This window comes from Equus caballus, chromosome X (assembly GCF_041296265.1).
Source record: "Equus caballus isolate H_3958 breed thoroughbred chromosome X, TB-T2T, whole genome shotgun sequence".
Lineage (NCBI taxonomy): Eukaryota > Metazoa > Chordata > Mammalia > Perissodactyla > Equidae > Equus > Equus caballus.
Genome location: NC_091715.1, coordinates 4937619 through 4958941, shown reverse-complemented (window position 1 = coordinate 4958941; position 21323 = coordinate 4937619). Strand labels below are relative to the sequence as shown.

Sequence of the window (21323 nt, the reverse complement as noted above, 5' to 3'; positions counted from 1 at the left end):
CTGAAGTTAGGGGACTCGGGGCTAACAAGTGGGATATGCTCGGAGCATCAAACCAAGAGCACTTATGTGCATGAGATAGAAGCTGCGCTTGGGGGACCTGGGGACACGCATCGTTGCAAATGTGATCTGGTAAAAGCAGGACTCAGACTCAAAACGTCCTTTTGAAAACATTTCTTTCAAAACCCCAGGTGCAGAGTGCATTTTCCCATATAGGATACACTAAATAAGACATAGCAAGCAGAGCCGTGAGCTCAGTACGCAGTGTGATATTTCCCAAAGCCTTTCTTTACCCAGATATTTTCAACTCAATGTTATTAAAAGAATAAAAAAAGAAACAAAAAACTTTCTGTCCTTATTGCTTAAACTTCCCTGATATGCTTGAGCATTGTATAGGTGGAAAAGAAAATGCTTTCAGGATGAAAATTAAAAATGAATGACTTTTAGATTTGAAGCATACAAGCCAAAAGAAAAAAATAGGTTTTACATTTTCTCCCTCAAATATATTTATAGTCTGAAGCTTTTTCTCTGAAAGTAGACAGGGTTTTAAAATAAATCTTACCATATACTTTTGAAATGTACTTGCACATGGGATTTTCATCGTATGAAGAAATAGAGGATGGAAGTGAAATAATAGAAAACAAAATGGATGCTCACAATTGGAATGTGCTGAGGCAATTAGAAGAGGGTGGAAAATCACACTGGTTAATTATTTAAGAGTGGAGAAGAAATATCCATTTCCTGTAGAGAGATGGCATTGCATACTAGCTACAAAGGCAAGTGAATAAACAGGTTCCAGGAAAACTTATTGACTGCTTGCTTCAGTTTACGAATTAAAGAGAAATTGAATGCATTTTAATGAATGTAACTGTGCACACGCAGAGAGAGAGCGTATTATTTGTAGCTTGCACACACCACTAGAGATAGGCAATTTCATAGGAGTAAAATCTATAATTTGGAATTGGTTCAACAATTACCGTGACTAGCACACTGCTGATTCTTGATGAATGGGGTTTATGTCAAGTGGTAATTTAGAATTTAAAAATTAGGAGTCCGTGTTTACCTTGATGAATGTTTATTGATACTGACAAGTGATAGGCACAATATAAAGCACACAAAAAAAGAATCCATCACTCTGCTCTCCAGCTCTTCGCACTGAAAGGTAAATATCCGCCTCACTCCATGTCCCCAAGTAGCCAGAACTGGCAGAAAGCAAAAGCATAAAATGCAGGAGAAAAGTGTATTCTATCTTTTTTTTAAGTTTCTCTCTTACATTACTGCTCACACCAATCTTAGAAGCCTCAGGTCCTCCTAAAGCCCACGTAGGGTTTTAACTTTTCCCTAATGGCTGCTTCTCCAGGCTCTGGACATACGCTTCACCCATTTACCCATCGCTATTTCCTTTTACCTCAGTCTCACCTCCCCAAAACCTACCCACGAAGCGGAAGCACTATTTCAAGGCAATCAGATAACCTGATTTGGTACTAAGTCCTAAGCCCTTGGTTCTCAGCCCTGGCTGCGCACCAGAATAATCCGGCAGCTTTCAGAAATTCTAGTGTCTCTCCAGACCAATTAAATCAGAATCTGGCAAGAATCTTCTTTAAATTCCCCTGCTGGTTTCACTGTGCCGCAAACAATTCTGGTCTAAGAGCTGGCCATTGGCTCATTCTATCAGCATTTCAGGGGTATTTACGCGTATACTAGGGCATTCAAAAAGAAAAAATAATGTCTTACCACAGCAGTTCCTTAGAAGAAAACTCTCTTGAAATGTATTAAGAGGTATTGAGTGAGTCCAGAAAAGCAGGGTTCTGCAGTCCAACAAATTTGTGAATTGACACATATTATGTCACCCTCTCAAAGATGGAACTGAGTATGACAAATGCTCTAGGAAGTCATGCTTTAAAATCATACAAACAAAACAACTACAGAAAAAATAAAGCCCTTTTAAATTTGTTTAATCCAAGACTCCCAAATTTATTTGCTCATTAAACAATTATTTTTCAAAGCATCAAAATTAGCATCCTGTGAAAACGAGACTCTGTGACTGATCCGTTGGGAAAAGGCTGTTTAATGCCACTGGATTCCTCTTCAATGGTAGAACTTAGACCCCAACACAAGCTCGTGAGGCAGAAATCTAGGAGTGAATTCAAGGCCTTTCTTCAGGCATTCCTCACTTCCTTGATAGAAAGTCCTGGATCCTTCCCTCTGTAAGGTCAGCTAGGAACTCAGGGACAGGTCTTTCTTGACCCAGGAAATACCCTTCCCCTATTCTTTCACTGAGATTCATTTTACTTTACTTCTATGACAAATTTAGATATCAAACTTCAGAGCTGGAAGGACCCTAGGACATTATGTAGAATAAAGTTCTAAAATTCCTGCTGAGGGACTGTGTCTGGCCACTGAACATCAACAGTCCTCAGCTCCATCATCTTTAAAATGGGGAAGATGGAAATACTGCCCTTGCAGCATATTTGTGACATGCAGATGAAATATATTTTCAAAGACCTTGTGAAATGGCTGGTCCATGGAACACACTCAGCTAGTGACACAGTCACTATTACCATATCCAAGAGGCAAGAATACAGTGGGGCAACACTGTGTAGAGACTTTACAGAAAGGGCTGAAAGGGAAGAAATGCACAGAACTTAGATCTTCCCACATAAGAGCTGCAACCGATGTGTGACATCATCCTTAGCAGGCTTCACATTGTAAGTGATAGATAGAGAAGGAGAAAGGGAAGAAGCAGGGTGGACTATCTGCTGAGAGGTTTGACAGACTCTCTTGTCCATTTGCTTTGAGGAGTCCTAGGGGCACAGAAACTGAGAAGTGTCCTTGGAATATACAGAACAGTGAGGAAGGAAGGGGAACTGAAATTTTTTTAAGACAATTTTTTAGAGCAGTTTTAGGTCTACAACAAAATTGAGGAGAAGGTGTAGAGCTTTCCCATATACTCCTCACCCCTACACATGCACAGCCTCCCCATTAGCAACATCACTCACCAGAACAGTATATTTGTTACCAACGTTGAACCTACATGGACACATCATCATCACTCAAAGTCCATAGTTTACATTAGGCTTCCCTCTTGGAGTTATGCATTCTATGGGTTTAGACAAACGTATAATGACATATGTCCACCGTTACAGTATCATACAGAGTATCTTTGCCACCCCCAAAATCCTCTCTGCTCCACCTATTCATCCCCGACCCCATCCCTGGCAACTATTGATCTTTTTACTGTCTCCATAGTTTTGCCTTTGTTGAATGTCTTATGGTTGGAATCATACAGTATGTAGCCTTCTCAGATTGGCCTCTTTCACTTAGTAATAAGCATTTAGGGTTCCTCCATGAATACTGATTCTTAAAAGTAATGGATGGGTCAAAAGGAAGGTGTGATGAAAATAATTTAGACTGGAATGAACTGGTGGAGGATTTCAAAATTAAATGTCATTTATTATGAAGATTAGTTGACAATTTTGAAGGAGGAAAATGAGTTGGTCACAGCAAGAAAAGAGTTTATTGATGCTAAAATTTTTAACTATTACCTTGGAAAATGTGCACCATAATATATGGCCTCAAAAGTTTACATCAGCTCCTTCTAATTTGCATCTGTCATACTGGAGAGTTTCCTGAATGTCAGAAAGCATGGTGTAGGTAGAGGAAAATCAGCTGTTAATCCACGTTCCACACCTGATTAAAAGCCCCTTCTGTAAATACCAGATTAAGCTGCACTCATTAATTGAGAATTCATAAAGATTTAGACATCACCTAGCAAAATGTTATCTTTGCAAAGCAAAGCTCTCCTTCATATATTGTGGAAGTTCTTAAAGTAGTAAACATGTATATACTTTCAAATTGTGATATAATTTAGACTATTCTTTCCACTTAGGTGAAGTAGTGAGGTTTATGGATTTTTCTATTTCAATGTACAATTTACAGTTCTCACATTTTCAAAATAGACTCTATATTTTATTCACTACATCTTAATTACTCATATAAATTTTGAAGCAATCATTTGTATATATGATTGTAATGGGTAAAAATATTCCGTATACCTAATTCTTAAAGGTAGAGATGTTTGTCTTTTTTTCTTATAACGGAAAGGGCCTAATTTTAAGGGCTCGTGAATCTATATAAAATCAGAACCATTACCTGGCCTGTCTGTTGCTATGGCTACATACTCATGTGATGTGTAGATCTGACATAATTCAGGTATCTGCAGAGCAATATCATTGCAAAGACATTAGAGAAAATTTAAGCAGTTCAGGGAACCAGGAAAAATAATTTACAAAAAATATTTTAAAAGAAAAAGGACACTCAAGGAAAGAATAAAATTTCTTACTTTATTTTGTAATGTATTTTCTACTTTTATTATTAAATATTCACATATCCTTTTATATATTTCTTTCTCTCCTAGGAATCTGTTTTTTCCATTTAATACTTAAAGAGCACACACAAACTGAACAGAAAAAAGGTAAAGATTTTTAGCTATGGAATATTGCATAAAAATAACGTAAGACGTTTCCAGAGATTAAAACAGTTAATTGGTTTTGTTTTCACATCATAAATTGCAAGAGCTATGTTTTGTGTAAAGAGATTTTCTGGCACCAAACCTCTATTAAATTTTATTGAGTGACCTTTGATGAAATAATAGAGCTATGTTGCTTTGTAAACATTAACTTTCTGAGTTAACAGTTGGGTTTGTAATCCAAAGGTACAAATGAAATTTAAAATAAAACAATGATTAGGCATTACTATTTTAAATAAGGCAAGTCTGTTAGTATTCATGCCTGGCTAGCTGTTTGAGAGATTGGTAGTAGACTGATAGACATACAAACCATGTACAGATATTAATTGCATAATTAATTAATTTCACTCGACATGATTTTCACCTGAATCTATTATCTCCAAAATGTGTGTTCACCTTCTAGTATCACAGGAAATCATGCTTCTTAATTGCCATATTAAAGTGACTGGTAAATAGTGATTTTTTTGTAGGAATGTTATATTGGACAAGCCTGTTGAAATAATTAAAAGAATGTAGGATTGCCAATGAAATATTACAGCAGAAAGCAAACAGACCTGGAGAGAAAAGAAATATATGATGGTGAAGATGGAGAACACTGAACAAAGATAAGAGCGATTGGAAATAAAAGATGAAATACTGTGAACTTATTCAGATAGAAGCCCCGGATGTGAGTCATCACGCCATAGTCAACTTGAAGAAAGCTGGTGTGGGAAATAGGAGTTTTGCCTGTGAGCTCTCAACACTTGCTCAGCTTTCTCCTTTCTTTCTCTTCTGCATGAAGACCACAAAAGTAAGCTTTCTTTAAACCTGGCCTTGACCCAGAGTCTCTCGATGGGGCTGAAGCCAACTGCTTCCTGGAAAATGATGAAGCCCCCCAGTCCTTGGGACAGACACGCTTTGCAGCACCAAAGGCACCAAAAGGTTGAATTTTTCGAATACAGAAAAGAGCAGATGCTTCAAAAATTCTCTCCTCTGGGCTTATTCTGAAGGTACAGCTGCTGCTATGCATCCCTTCCCCATCCCTGTAGTTTCTTGCATTGGGCCAATTGTAGAAGACCAGAGACTCAGTTCATCAGCCTGAGTCAGAGAAATCCCAGGAAGCCTCTGTCTGTCTCTCTGACTTGTCTTGGGGTCTAAAGTCTCTCCCTTTCCCCTTCTTTGCATCAAATATAAGGGAGAGTGCTATGTGTAATAGACAGATCATCAGATATCCTTTGCCTGTCTTCATGTTGGCTCAACTCATCTAGCACTGCTTTCCATATTTGATCATCACAACAAGAGTGGAATGACTCAGCTCTTACCTGAGTTTATATATACATAAAAATAGAGCAAGTCACTGGAATGAAGTAACTTTGACTGAGACAGAAAATAGGGACATCATTTCATGGAGAATGCTGGCTAATGCAGCCCAGAACATGTTCACCTTTAGGACTGTTTTGCATTCAAACTAAGGTAAAGTCCTCTGGATAGATCCCATCACAGACAATGACACATCTGCAGGGCGAGTCCTCCCTTCACATTTATTATCTCACTGTACCTTCAGAACACATGGGTCGATTTAGAAGACATCAGCCATATTTGGGGTCATCCGCTCCTTTTTGCTTTGGACTCCAAATGATTTTCTCAACCTTCCACGTCATTTATAGAAGCACACATTTTTTTTCTGAATAAACATTTTTTTGCATCATCCTAAACATCAACCTAGACCCCATGGGACAATCTACTCTTAATAAGAATATTTGAAGAAAATGCCTTAGGTTCTAAAGGAGGCATTTTTAAAAACATTTTAAGTAGCATCAACCTCACTGGAATAAGTATGTGGCCTTACAAGCTGACTACTTTGAAGGGAAATGTTCATTTGGATAGAGTTTTGGTATCATTTTTTAAAACAATTAAAAAATCATAACCACTAGAGAAAGACCATCTCTGTATAACTCCACTCATATGCGGAAGTTAAATATGTAGACAAAGAGAACAGATTAGTGGTTACCAGGGGAAAGGGGGGGGTGGGGTGGGGAGTGGCCACAAAGGGTGAAGTGGTGCACCTACAACATGACTCACAAATAATGTACAACTGAACCTTCACAAGGGTGTAAACTATCATAATCTCAATAAAAAGTTTAAAAAAATCATAACCACCATAAATCAATGATACAGGTATCTCATTATATTGCACACCTTGCATATTTGCCCATCTAAGATGTATCTAGCATTATTTAAATGTCACAATCTAACATTTTGGTCTCCTGGCTTAGTCTCACTTTCCTTGCCAATATGTGACACTTTACAACTAATATCAATTCCAGAAGGCATCCTGTTTTCCCCATTGCCTAAATTATTAATATGTCCAGGGAAGAAAGCTAGCATCGACCCTTTCAGCAGCTCTGCTATGCCTTAAGTCAATACAAATACGTATTATTGAGCCTCAGGTCCATTTCCCACAAGGTATCCTGTTTTGGAAGAAGCTAATTTGTTTCTATCTGTAGGGGAACAGATAGTGCAGTGACCAAAACAATTGTCTGGAAGATAAGGGGTAGAGTTTGAAGTCCTAATACTGTCACCAAGACCACCATCAAAGCTTTCCTTATCTCAGTCTCCTCGACTGTACAAGCAAAGGACTGGGATTGGGACCTTCAAGATCCCTTCCATTTCAGGATCCAGGGCCAAAGTGCCCCTCTTAATGTGGAGATGCAGGGGGCCCTGTAACTAGAAATCTAAACAAGAATTTTCCACCCCAGGTTGACATGGCCCTGGAGCAGTCTCCTTTTAATCCATTCCGGTGGCTACATTGTATGAGCTGCTAGGAGAAGGTCCATTGTAATCATAAGGCCAGAGCTCCCATTCTCTCCTCAGGTTCACTGTTAAACCCTCCCTGGCTAATTTTGAAGCAGGTAAAGAGAAGAAACTCAGTACTGAGAAAGTCCCTACTCAATTCAGGTAGGAGAGAACCAATCAAAAGGACAAACAATGTCCTGGGTGTGTCCTCTGAGCTCTGTGGTACGAAACCCCATGTAAGGTAAGCGTTGGTGTTCTCCTTGCACCTGATGAGACAAACCAGGCTTTCGGAAGTTAAAGAACTTGATTAGGGGCCTTGCTTCTTCTTTGTGTGTGGTTCACGAATTGTGTCCCTCCAGAGGCTGCACCGAAGAGTGGCTTGGAAGGGTTTTAGAGACCCCAAAACCTCCGTCAACTCCCTCAACGTCACACAAACAAATACACACTCTTGGCCATCAAAAATGAGGTGCTTCTTGCACAAACTCAGTTTCTAAACAACCTCCACGTCCTCACTTCTGTCACGTTGACATTCCTAAGCTCCTTCATATAGAAATCCTGGTGTCTCCACTACCTAAATCAGATGACACAGAGTTCTCCTTTAAAAACAACAAAAGAGCAAATTCCTGAGCAGCTTCTCAGACTGAAACACAGTGGGGTGGGGCCCAGAGTCTGCACTTTTAACTGGGAAGCCAGGTAGCTCTTTGAACAGGTCCATCTCCAAAGCCAGTGAGTCCTACTGTGCATGCTGTAAACATCCCCAGTTGATTCGTGTGTACATAAAGTTTGAGAAGGCCGCAGAAATAGAAGAACGAGGCCTAACCATAATCGGTCATTTGAACTCCCATCTTCCTCAACACAGGGGAGAAGGAAATGCATGTTCCTACAGCATCTACCCTATGCCGTTGATTTATTAGGCACACTTTATAAACAAGGCTAGTTATTTCTTTTTAAGGTTCGCCAAAGTATATTAGGTTGAGCAGTTTGCTCAAATTAAGATTGCATAATTTGTTTAAATTAACAGACTTCAAAGGGACAGAGCAAGGATTTTAACTCCAAGTGACTCTCACTGCATTCCCCCTGACTGTTCCACAATGAGCCAGACAAAAGGAGGCTTCAGTCAAGGGGAACTGGTTTTTATACATGAAAACCCTGCAGTGGACTCACTAACCTGACCCCCTGTGCAGGAAAAGAGTTAACTCAGCAGGCCTGGTTGTTCAAACCTTGCACATTCCCAAGAAATGCCCATTTTGGTGGCTGGCCCTTGGCTGGCTCCTGTGAATTAAGCTCTTGGGGAGTTCCAACTGATAAGAGAGCTTTTCATGCTTGGGATCTTGATACTTACAAGATCGTCTAGATAGTGTAAGTGGTGTGATTTATGGTGAACATCTGATCTCCCTCTAGGGTTCTGGGCTTTAGAAATTGTGTTCCCATGTGCTTATGTGACTGACCCGAGGCATTTTTATCAAGGGTCTGTCACATAGGCACATGGGAACACAATTTCTAAAGCCCAGACCCCTAGAGGGGCTTGTGGAAGCTTGTGCCTAGTTTCCTCTGGACTTGGCCCCATGCATCTTTTCCTCTACTGATTTTGCTTTGCACAAACCGTAACCATGAGTATAACTACTTCTGAGTCTTGTGAGTTCTTCTAGTGAATCTCTGAAGCAAGAGGTGGTCTTGGGGACCCTCAACACATCCTTCTTCCCTCTAAGAGGCTGCTTTCTTACCTCAAAGCCTAGTAGGAAAGAGCTTTTCCACCTCATCAGGTCGTATAAGATCTTTCAGTATCACCATGGTTAGCTACTCCAGTATCCCACGGAGTCAATGTCTCTTCAATACCTTCAAGTGTGTCTCGGCCCTTGGCCAAGTGATTGACTCCAGCCCCACAGGTGTGTTGCAGCCTGCACAGACTGCAACCTGGCCATCACCTCCTTCATTCCAGACACTATTCTCTAGGAATGAAGCCTAAGATCCTATCCTAGCTATATTTGTAGTCACTTTGTATCTTTAACTTACTAAATAATAAGATACTCGAGAGGTTTTTTTGTTTTTTGTTTTGTTTTTTCTTATGCTGTGCTACAGATCCACAATCTAATTTCTTTTAAAATTCTCCTTGGGTCACCTGAGCAAAGGTGTGGACACCATCAACACTTATCTTGGAAGAGTAGATTCATAGTTCATCTGTCAATATTTTTTGGATTTTGACGAGTGGATGAGAGAGAAAAGATTGGAAATGTCCAAACAGAGCTTTTATCAGACAACTAAGGGTAAACATGAAACACTCCACAGAGAACTAGAAATAAAAAAATGTTTACAGAGTAACGTAGTTCCTGTTTCTGATCCTAACTCCAACTGACACTGAGCTAAAATGTATTTTGGTCGGCGACGTTTGCGAGCGTCTAGCCCCGGGTGCCTTTGTTTTGCCTCTAAACAAAGGCATAACCTTCTTTGCTGAGGTGAACTTGACTTGGCACTGCTTCTATATTTGTTCAAGCTCAGTGCCTTCCAGACCTGCTTCCTCTCCTCTCTGCAGCTCTGGGACAACCTTTGCCTAGCATCACCGCTGGGTCTCTGGTGTTCTCTCTCTGGGGCCCCTGTGGTTGAAAGGCACTTCTCATTGGACTGCAAAGTTTCCTTCCTGGCTTTCAGGCCATCTTGTACTTGTTTTGAATATGTCTTTGACTCTTTTCTAGTGGACCTTATGACTTGGTAGTGATTCCAGCTGGTAGGAAGCTATTTCAATCCTGATTCAATTCACTAGGATATTTGTGATCCCTCTAAGTCTCAGATCATGTGAAAGCTCTTGATCATGCCTCATGTCCTTTCATTTGAAAAATTGCTAATTATGTCAGGACTAGAGACCCTGATATCAAGACTTCCCCTACTGGTGTGTTGGTCCATTCAAAGACACCCTTTAGGCTAATTGTTTAGAGAGCTATTCGTTTGCTTAATGTAGCTCATCTCTTCTCATCTTTTCCATGACAATTTGCAATAGAAGAGCAGGGGCAGATTTCAGGGAAGCAGATTTTAAGCTCCAACTTCAAGCACGGGGATCTAACACAAGTAAAACTAGGCCAAAAATGGTCCATTAGGATTCCACTAAAAAGATACAGAGATGTGTTCATCTCTTGTGCATCAGTAGATTTTCAAACTGGGAGAAGAGAGTAGCATTTAAGTGTTATAGGAGAAAGAAGGAATGGTTTGGGGAGAAGGTTGGTGAAACAGAGGGTCCAGAATATGGAATGGGGCAGAACTGAGGAAATAAAAGTGTTCCTAAAGACCATGAATTGGATTCTTTTTAATATTCTCGGAGAGACATAAAGAATGGAATTCCTTTTTAGTGAGTTTTTGTGTTTGGATTGTCCTTCTTTAAATAAGGCACCACTGTCACACATACCAAGCGAGCCACTTACTCAATAGACTTGTTATATTGCAACACACACGTGCCTGGAAACAGCCACCGTGGAAATCGTCGTTGGAGCACGAACACAGGATTTACATTGGGAATCACAGGATCTTGGTTAGCTTGGCTAGTTGTTTCAGTCCTCTGGTCTCTTCATTCTCTTGTGAGAAAATTAAGAGTGTGCAGAACAGATCTAAAATTGTTTCTGCCACCATTCTATGTTCTTATCAGACTGTTTATTTCCTCGGTGAGAGATAACATTGTACATACATGTAAAATATACCAGAAGTTTAGAGGAATGTACCAAAAGTTTCTTGGAATCCACTTGTTTAGTCACCATAGGGAAGGATAAAAAGTGTGCATAAAAACATCAATGGAGTGGATGCAGTGTGTTGGGAATGAAGTTTCTGGGAGTTAATTCTAACAGAGATTATGTTTGTACCTCTCAACCTGTTATCCTCCAAATGTGCAATCCTGCTTCAGGATCTATGTGGCACGGTGCTGGACTCACATGAAGACAGCAAGGGGAAAAATCATGGTGCAATATTCTCTACTAGATGTGATTTCCATGGTGGAACAAAAGTGAGTAACAAAGCTGTGTGTGCAGAAGTCCAGGATTTCTGCAAATCATAGATATGGGAACCAGGAGCGAATAAAAGGAACCAGGAATTTAGTTACCCAGGGTTCATGGCAAGCCAAAAGTGATCAAGTAAAATGGTCAAGAAACTGGAAGAAAATGTTAGGTTATAGAAGTTGATTTAGACAAAAGCTGGGAGAATAGAGAGAAGTGACGTGCAAAGGAATGCCATGGCGTGGACTGGAGGTGTGTTCAATCGAGGGTGCTGAGTAAAGAAAACCTTCCACCAGGTGGAGTCCTGAGGAAACACCTCTGTTACAAAATACTGATCCCAGCATGTGCCTCTTCGGTTAAAAATTAGGAGAGAGCCTCAGAGAATATTATTCAGCCTCAAGAAGGAAGGAAATTCTGACTCCTGCTACAGCATGGATGAACCTTGAGGATGTTATGCTCAGTGAAATAAGCCAGTCGCCAAAGAAAAATATTGATGGTATTGCTGGGAATTTGGCTTCCTCACTTTTGTGATGATCCACTCAGCAAACAGTAGATGATTTAACCGAAGATTTTTATGTTCATAGAGTAAATTCTATGGTGCATATACTTAGTAAATCAAATAATTCTGATTAAAAGAAAAATGTGTTGGAGCCTAGAATATAGTTTCAAGACGGTAAAACTTTCCTTTACTGTCTATATTACCCACCCATATCACATTATGCCATATGTGCATATAGATTATGTAAAGTCAGGATGGATTTAGGGCATGAATTGAGTGGAGATTAAATAAATAATTCCCTGAGTACATTCTACAAGTGAGAGAACTCCTGTGTATTATAGTATTGAGAATTTCTATGAAAAAGTAACAAACATGAACTCTCTCGCTCAGTAATATTGTTCTTGATTCATCTATTTTTTATGAAGGTCATTTTGTCCAATTATTCAAACTGAAGTTTCATACTATTCTAAAAACTCCCCTGTAGATTACTTTGGAAAACTGCTGATTATTGTAAATGTGGATTCAGACTCAAGGTCTACTGAAGCTCTGTTGAAACCTAGGTGAAACCCCCAGGTTTGTCAGGGACACTATCAAGTATCTACATTAGCAAATTAGAATTAACAAATTTTCACTGAAAATGAGCAGTGAAAGGATATTTTGCTCCTAACTGGAAAACTATTTGCTTGTCTAAAGGGAAATATTCCATTATCTCTCCTTAGCCACCAGTGTATTCTTTGAAGACAGGTCCTCAGAAAATTACTTTATACTCATCTTCCTTCTCATTTCTCACCCATCTCCAGTCTCCCACAGTAATATTATATATAGTGAAGAGCATTACATAATGTCCAGTTAGAGTTATTATGGATTTTACATTTTTAAATTTTTCTAATGAAAACAATGGTGTGTTAAAATAATGCTGGGAAGTGATTTCAACATCTTTCCTCTTTTTATTTGAGGAAGATTAGCCCTGAGCTAACATCTGCTGCCAATCCTCCTTTTTTTTGCTGAGGAAGACTGGCCCTGAGCTAACATCTGTGCCCATCTTCCTCTACTTTATATGTGGGACGCCTACCACAGCATGGCTTGCCAAGCAGTGCCATGTCCGCACTAGGGATCTGAACTGGTGAACCCTGGGCTGCCGAAGCAGAACGTGTGCACTTAACCGCTGTGCCACCAGGCCGGCCCCCTCAACATCTTGCAGCCCAATTATTTTTAATATACCATACAAAAATTTTATTTTAGGCATTGAATCAAACTAATTGTGATTTTGCATTGGGGTGATCAGTCTGTTAATGAATATGTAAGTTACAAACTGGATTTTCTCCCGCATTTCTGAAAAAGACATCCACCCAGAGTTCTACTGATATTAAATCATATTAATTGAACAACTGTTTCATTAGCTCAACTGCCATAAAATGGTGGCTCACATTTTCAAATATATATTTACTATGTGGATTATCATCTCTGACACTCTAATATTGAGAGGCAGTGGAGGAGAGTGTCTGAGAAGATGCACAGATGTACCTGGAATGAACAGTCTTCTCACAACCTGTGAGGCCGAGGTACTGGTGGTAGGATGGGCAATGTAGGCAAAGAGGTCAGATGACTTCTTTGAGTTCAAAGATCCACTGGTGATAAATACAGAGTTTCTAAAGTACCTGGGTTTTCAACCACCAGAACAGTTTCCAGTTTGATGAAGTGTTTCCAGATGAATAAGGCAGCAATTGAGAGGAGATAACTTAACCTACACTGCAGCCAAAACTGCGTCTTTACAATCAATGTACGTAGGTGGACTTCATTGTCCTGTGAAAACCACAGTAGGAAGAAAGTTCACAAGAACCAAGGGCACATTCCCTTTGTACCCCAATAAATAATGCAGGTAAATGGTCAACTGGAATGGGTGATGGGCAGAAATTTGGGGAAAAGGAAAGGAGCAATGGAAATATTAAATGAGATAGTTTTGTGTGCCCAATTCTGCCTATTTCCATTAAATGGAATACTCTGTTACCATACAAACCCAAGGCACTCTTAGGATGGAATCGATGACCTGGAAAAGTAAACAGGGCAGATTATTTCGTTCAAAAATTAAACCTATTCCATTCCCTATCTAATCCATCAGGAACTGAGAAACAGATTAACTTTTATTGAGTCTGCCTTTTTTTTCTTTTAATTGGAAATCCACATTTTACTATATTTTTATAGCAGAAATAATGTATGACATGTAAGTGGAAGTAGATAAGCAAGGGCTAGTCAATGTGGCCCTTTCTCCTTTACCTTCTACTCCACCAAGGGTAGTTAGTCAGCTGTGACGTTAATCTATTGTCTCAACATCACCAGGGAAGAAGGTTTTACTGATTCCTGTTCTTAAAGGATCCCAAATTCCAAAAAGTTGTCTGCATTATCATATTGTCTGGGGATTCAGGTCTCTCCTGCTGCACTGCTATAACAAGCCGGTGCTCCCTGGAGCTCAATTATTGGTTAAACCTCCCCTCCCCACCAACCAAAGCACCTGCTAAGGAAACACAAGGGTCAGTTTTCCAGATGACGTAAGAAACTGAAGGGGAGGAAAAACTATTCCTCTACCCTCTAGCTTCTTCTGTCTGGTCTAAGAATTAAACTGGCATGAGATAGAATAACAGGAGAAAATCGAACAAATTTAATAACATGCATACGTGGGAGAAACCCAGGAAAATGAACTAACTCACCAAAATAGCCGAAGCCACCATTTTAAGTACTATCTTCAGCTAAAGACAAAGGAGGATGTTGGGGGCAGTGGTTTGGGACTTAAGAGGGGAAGAAAGCAATTCACGTGGAGATGGAAAAGCAAATGTTTAGTAAACAATTCCTTTCCATGAGAGAAAAGGGAATAACAGGGAGAATAAGAAAATTGCTATTCTGATTTTGTATAAATGTGCACAGATCTTGCAGCATGCAGTTTTGTACAAAGCTATTAGAAAGCAAAGGCAACCACAGGTGCAGTTACCAGACCGCAGGCTTGACCTGCTGTTTCTAATGCCCGTGTTTTATAGGTGGACACGTGTTCCCGAAATTGGGTTTGCCTGGAGCTTTACCTATTTCCTGGTATGTTTTGCAGTCTCTGATTGCACATACATTTGTTAAGGCCTGACGAAGAAAAAAATTCTCTCACATAGCTAGAAAAAATTAAAATTCCTTCCCACCTTCTTGAAAAAGAGTTCCCCTGAGGAGAATTTTGTAAATTCCTAATAAAAATATATATCAAGCAAAGATCAAGGGGTGGTAAACCATTATGTGAAAATTTAATGGGCAAATTGAATAAAGTAGTATTGGATTATAACTGAAATTATTAAATAAATATCCATGAGTCCATGTGCAGTATGAATGAAATGCTTGATAAATAGATAAGAATAGACAAATCTCCCATGCAGAAGAATTCCAAATAATTTGTCTTACTCTATCCTCAGGGAGGTGGAGAATAACTCCCCACTCCCTAAGTGTGACTTCCTTCCAGAGAGTACAGTATGGGTAAGAGTTTAAAAAAAAAAGTTGGGGCTGGCCTGGTGGCGGATATGGCACCACTTGGCAAGCCATGCTGTGGTAGGCATCCCACATATAAAATAGAGGAAGTTGGGCACGGATGTTAGCTCAGGGCCAGTCTTCCTCAGCAAAAAGAGGAGGATTGGTAGCAGATGTTAGCTCAGGGCTAATCTTCCTCAAAAAAAAAGAAAAGTCACTTTACAGTAGAGAAACCTGATAAACACCATCCCAGCCAGTGACCAAGGTCAACTTCAACACGAGTAAGTCATGTGTGCACCCTTGACATGGTATGGTGATGTGGCACACAGGTCTTCCTCTCCCGAACCCATAACCCCAGCCTCAACAAGAGAAAAACATCAGACAAATTCAAATTGACACACATTTTACAAAATAGCTGGCTAGCACTCCTCAGAGCGTCAAGGCCATCAAAAGCAAGGAAAGTCTGAAAAACTGTCACAGCCAAAAGGAGCCTAAGGAGACATGACAACTAAATCTAATGTAGTGTTTGGACAGGATCCTGGAACAGAAAAAGGACATTAGGGAAACACTAAGGAAATCTGAAAAGTGTATGGACTTTATTGATAGTGGTGCATTAATTGTGAGAAATGTGCCCTACTAATGCAAGTTGTTAATAATGTGGGAAATGGGATGTAGCATATGTGGGAACTGTCTGTATATCTTTGTAACTTTTCTGTAAATTTAAAAGTTTTCTGAAATAAGAAAGCTCATTTTTTAAAAAAAGGTTTAAAGGGAACTGGATATTCACATGGTGCCAAAATGCCACCCTGCAAAACTGCTGGTGTCCAGGTGTGGGGAATATAAACATATCATGGAGCGATCAGGCTCCCACCATCTTAACTGAGGGGTCAATCTCAGCATCTCCATGGGAGACACCCAAACACCATGGATCACTTAATATACTGAATCCACACAATACTTAGAAAAGGTTCATGACCGAAATGTTTACACTGAATCTATAAAGTCTTTAGAACTACTTCCAGGTGACAGGAAATATGGGAGACAGAGGGCAACTTAACATACCATGAGAAAACAATCAGACAAATCCAAAACACTCTAGCAAACAACTGATTTTTTTTTTTCACCAAGTCAGTATCACTAAAAAAAATGGTGAGAAAGGGGCCGGCCCAGGGGCACAGGGGTTAAGTGCGCATGTTCCACTTTGGTGGCCCGGGGTTCGCCAGTTTGGATCCCGGGTGTGGACATGGCACCGCTTGGCAAGTCAGCTGTGGTAGACGTCCCACATATAAAGTAGAGGAAGATGAGCATGGACGTTAGCTAAGGGCCAGTCTTCCTCAAAAAAAAAAAAAAAAATGGTGAGGTTGGGGGTACTGATGTAGACCTAAAGAGACAACCTTGAATAAATCCTGATTTGAACAGACCATCTATAAACCCTCTACTTGGAGGACAATTGGGAGAATTTAAATATGGCCTGTGTACCAGATGATATTCCGGAAACTATTTCACCATTAGATATGAAAATAGTAACGTGATTTTGGTCAAGATACCCTTAATTTTTTAAAGATATTTTTGGAATGAAATGTCATGATGTCTGTAATTCAAAAAATTAATTAAAACCTAGAACTCAATATGTAAAAAGTGCTAATATTGGTTAAATCTAGGTGATGCACACATGAGTGTATGAGTCAGCATTTGCTGTGTAACAAACCTCCCCAATGCTGAGTGACTTAAGAGACTAATAGTTTCTTCTCTCTCAGGTGTCTGTGGGTCATCTGGTGACCAGCTGGCCTAGACTGCACTTCCCTTTGCATGACTCTATATATTTCACACAGTCTTTGGATGGGCCGTGTAGCTGGGCCACTTTCTTCTTACAACTATGGCAGAAGCTGAAGCAGGCTCACCTCATCATACAAACATGTCACAAGCCTCTCCTATTGGCCAAGACAAGTGACATGACCAAGCCCAAGGTCAGTGGAATGGGGAAATAGACTTTGCCTCTGGTGGAAAAACCTACAAAATCATATGGCAAGGAGCATGGATACTGGGATGAGTGGCATTGTGAGCAATAACACATGGGGGATTATAATTTAATAATGGGGCTTTAATATACAATGCTCTAATTTTTTCTGTATGCTTGGAAATTTTCATGAATCCAAACCCCTCTCTTCCCTAAAAATAAGACCTCTTCTAATTGTTGTTACTACTCTGTGAACCTCTTCTAATTCTGCTTTACTGGTTAAATTGTGGTTTTTCAAGCCTCAGTCCAACGGACCCTCCCCTAGAAATCTCCAGACTACCTCTTCTGTGCCCCTCCATCATGCTCTCACAGTAGCCCTGTTTAATTCTTTATCATAGTTCTTCCCAAGCTGTATTATATTTGCTTATTTTCTTGTCTATTTCCTAACAGGACAGAGCTCCTTGAAGCCGAGAATTGGGTCTTCCATGTCTGTCTGTGGGCAGAGGCTGACGTGCTACACGTTTAGTACAAGTCTGTAGAAGGAGTGTACCTATCACATTGCTCACTTGTCTGCATGATGGAGAAGTATATTTCCTCTTTTTTTCCATCCCTCAATATTCTAGAAAAGCTGGTAAATGAATATTCTTTTATAATGATGAAATAATTTTACCTCCTACACTGTCATTTATAAATTTCTTCTCAAACCAATTTTGAGATTTATCATTTATACTTACCTGTTCTATTAGCATGATCTCAGAGAAGTAAAGTTAAGGTTGATCTTTTTTTAGATCTCTTGATCCAAATTATTATAATGGTGGGTGGCATCAGCATGAAGGTCCATTTCTCTATAGTAGGCATTTCTATCCCCACAAAAGGAGATAAATTCAAAGGGCGTTTCATTTCTGAGTAGCCTTTTGACTTACAAGTTCAGTCTTCAAAGGGTGCTGTGAGCGAGACTGCTGAGGACCAATGCTGCCTGAAGATGCCCGGCACCCCTTAGCGCTTACCCCAAACTGAGCAAGCCTTGTGTGGTGGAAACGCGACCAAGGTCAGATTTTAATTTAGCAGTGAACATTGGCACTGGCCAATGCCCACAATATTTTGAAGAAATCAAGTCATTTTGAACAAATTGGGGGCAATGTATCTGATGGAAATCAGACTGGATCAAAGTGGACACTAATTTACCATTACATCCCCTTGTTCCTGTTTTCTTTGGTTTTCAACAGAGATTGTTTCTCTTCCTCTTCCTCCTCCTCCTTATTCTTATTCTTGTTTTCTTTAGGGGGGAGCTCTACATGTTTGTATCACTGCTACAGAACATTTACATTCATTCTTTCGTACTTAGATAGGAGTTATAAAAGGAACTGGACAAGGATGTGAATTCAACAGTTACTATTAATGGATGTAGACACAAATAAAGGCATTTGAAGACAGAACACTGAAACCTCTCTAATTATATCTGGTCTATGCTTATAACAATATTCATTTTATATATATTCCAAGTTGAAAAGAGCGTTATAAATAAAAAGTATTACAATAGTCTCCCCAATCATTTTGTTATAAAACCAAAATGTTAATTGGGTTTATGTGTGGGTTTTTTGGCTTTCTTATCTTGGAATTGACCATCTCTGGTATTTTCTTTCAGTTCTATGCCTCTAACATTCTGAGCAATTAAAAAAAAATGATTGTGAGAGCAAACTAAAAGAAAAGGAATATTTTCTGAAGTAGAAAATTGTTTTGTCTATAAAAGAGCAATCGCTTACTTAATCCCTATATGTCAAGCCATGATCAGAGAAGTAAAAGGGCCCAGGAGAAGCATTTGTGGTATTCAAAAAATGAAGAATTTAGACATGACAAGGAATCAATAAACTTGTTGGTGCTGTGGAGAAAGAAGAGATGTTAAGATGTGAATACGAATAACATTGAGCATTCCTTCAACAAGAGTTCGCAAAATGTATTGGGCACGGGCAGTACTGTGCAAAAACCCGCGTGGGTAAGCAAAAAGGAAGGAAGATGTCATTGTTGAGAGGCAGAAACTTACAATCTAGATGACCCTCGCTTTTCTAGAATCTTTCCCATCCATGACCCTTTTGTAGCTGGATAGTGCCTGGAAGGATATAGGGAAATAATTTATAGCTTTGCTTAAATTATTAATTCAACGTACCCCAGGGAAGCTAATGTTCATGACAAAGTTTAAGAGCAAATTATTGGGAGGCTGGATCCAGACTCAATTTCAATATGGTGGTGTAGAAAGCGCTGGGGCTTTGTTGATTTGCCAGAATCTGTTTGAACCAAGTATCAGCCCCACTGCACGGCTAACCATTTGACCTTCAGCAAGTTACATCTCTGAAACCAAATCCTTCATCTAGAACGGAGATATTGTAACACATGGATTATTATGGGAATTAAATGAAACAATGAAGATTTATGGCTATGTCCACTTTCAAGACAGTCAAATACAATACAGCATAGAAAGTGCTTGCACAAATGTTGACAAACTATGGCCTGTGAACCAAATTAATCACACTTACCACCTGTTTTAACAAAATGTGGGCATATTTACAAATACCGTTTTATTGGGACACAGCCACATCCATTGGTTCATGTATTGTTTATAGCACTTTCACACCACAACAGAGTCAAGTAGTTACATCAACAGAAACTATATAACCCACAGAGGCATCATAAGGTATTTTATATTTTTGAGGGAAACACAGAAATACTTGATCTCTGTCAGATGCCAGCAAACTCCTTGCTGGCGGTTGTTCCGAGTTTCAACATTGAGTCATGCTACCTTCCTTTCAGTGGTGTCAGAGCTTTGCAAAGCTGAGCACTGGGCGCTTGCTGTGTGAAAAATCAACTTGGAACAAGACACGACGGTGGGCGAGTGCAATCTGATTCCAAGGGTTATGAAGTCATGCAGTGCCCAACAGGCATACACATCCTTTTAGTAAGTAGTCACGGTCATTAAAGAATGAAATATGGCCAGCCCCAGTGGCCTAGTGGTTGAGTGTGGCATGCTCTGCTTCAGTGGCCTGGGTTCAGTTCCCGCACATGGACCTACACCACTCGTCTGTCACTGGCCATGCTGTGGTGGCAGCTCACATACAAAAATAGGAAAGATTAGCAACAGATATTAGCTCAGGGCGAAACTTCCTCAGCACACACACACAAAAAAATGAAATAAAAATATGCTTTTTTCCTTTCCATTTCATATATATTATTTTTAAGAATGTTTACTAAAATGTTAGTGTATACATTCTTCTTAAGTTGTTTGGACCAAAACTGCTAGGTCTTTCTTTTGCCCTAGAGGCATCATAAAGAAATTGCCAAGACACTAAGGACTCCACAACCTGACCTGAGGAGGACTGGGAACCCCTGGCCCAGTGGAATGTCACAAGGTCAGAGAACTAACCTTGACTGCTCTCTCTTGCCCTCTGTGTTCAACTTAAATCTTGCATGGTTTTCCATTGCCCAAGAAAATTGTTGCCTTGAAGAACCCATGAACATAGGTTTAAAAATATTGCCTTTTTGGAAAAATTACCTTGACCTTGAGAAACTACTGCAGTGAGTGCATGCCCTGCCACCCTGGGAGTGAGTGAGGATGCCCCTTTGGGGATTGCGTCTCCCTACATCACCAGCTTCGTCCTTTGGGAATTCCCTCACCCAACCTTAGCCAAGGGTCAGGCAGATGTCGAATCTGACCTAATTTTATTTGTCCTGTCTATGTTGCCTTTCAACTCTTCCCATCAGCTGCCAGCAGCCGTCATTTTATTTAGCCACTGGGAAAAGCTGGAGATTTGGAGCATTTTTCTTTCCTCTTTGAAGCCCACATCTGCTAGTTTGAAGCTTGGAGCTGCTTGGTCACAATGTAATCTTCAGCAGATAAAATGCAGGGTTAGCTTACCAAGTAAGTGTATTAGGGACAACATATAGTTATCTGCTTTGTTCCAAGCTAATGGAGTTTACACTGTTTTCCTCCTCTGTTGGTTATCACTTTAACCTCTTCATTTCTAATTTTCTGCTCTGTTATTATTAGGCTGGTCTAGAGACCCTTTACAGGCTATACTTGACGAATACTCATATACTAATTATTGTTAC

At 39.8% G+C, this 21323-nt stretch overlaps 1 protein-coding gene across 10 annotated transcripts in view; it reads left to right on the top strand.

Annotated features, from left to right (window-relative positions):
• PNPLA4 (patatin like phospholipase domain containing 4) overlaps positions 1–18707 on the top strand; it is a 134002-nt gene extending 115295 nt beyond the window's left edge. For 5 of the 10 annotated variants that reach the window (XR_011434989.1, XR_011434992.1, XR_011434983.1 and 2 more), the window contains 3 exons: positions 4415–4471; positions 17023–17232; positions 17673–18707. The gene's annotated coding sequence lies outside the window, so the exon portion shown is untranslated. Of the gene's footprint in view, positions 1–4414; positions 4472–4995; positions 5193–11183; positions 11283–17022; positions 17233–17672 lie in introns of those variants that run through there. The other 5 variants (XR_011434991.1, XR_011434982.1, XR_011434980.1 and 2 more) reach the window with 3 other exon arrangements.
• The last annotated feature ends 2616 nt before the right edge of the window (positions 18708–21323 follow it).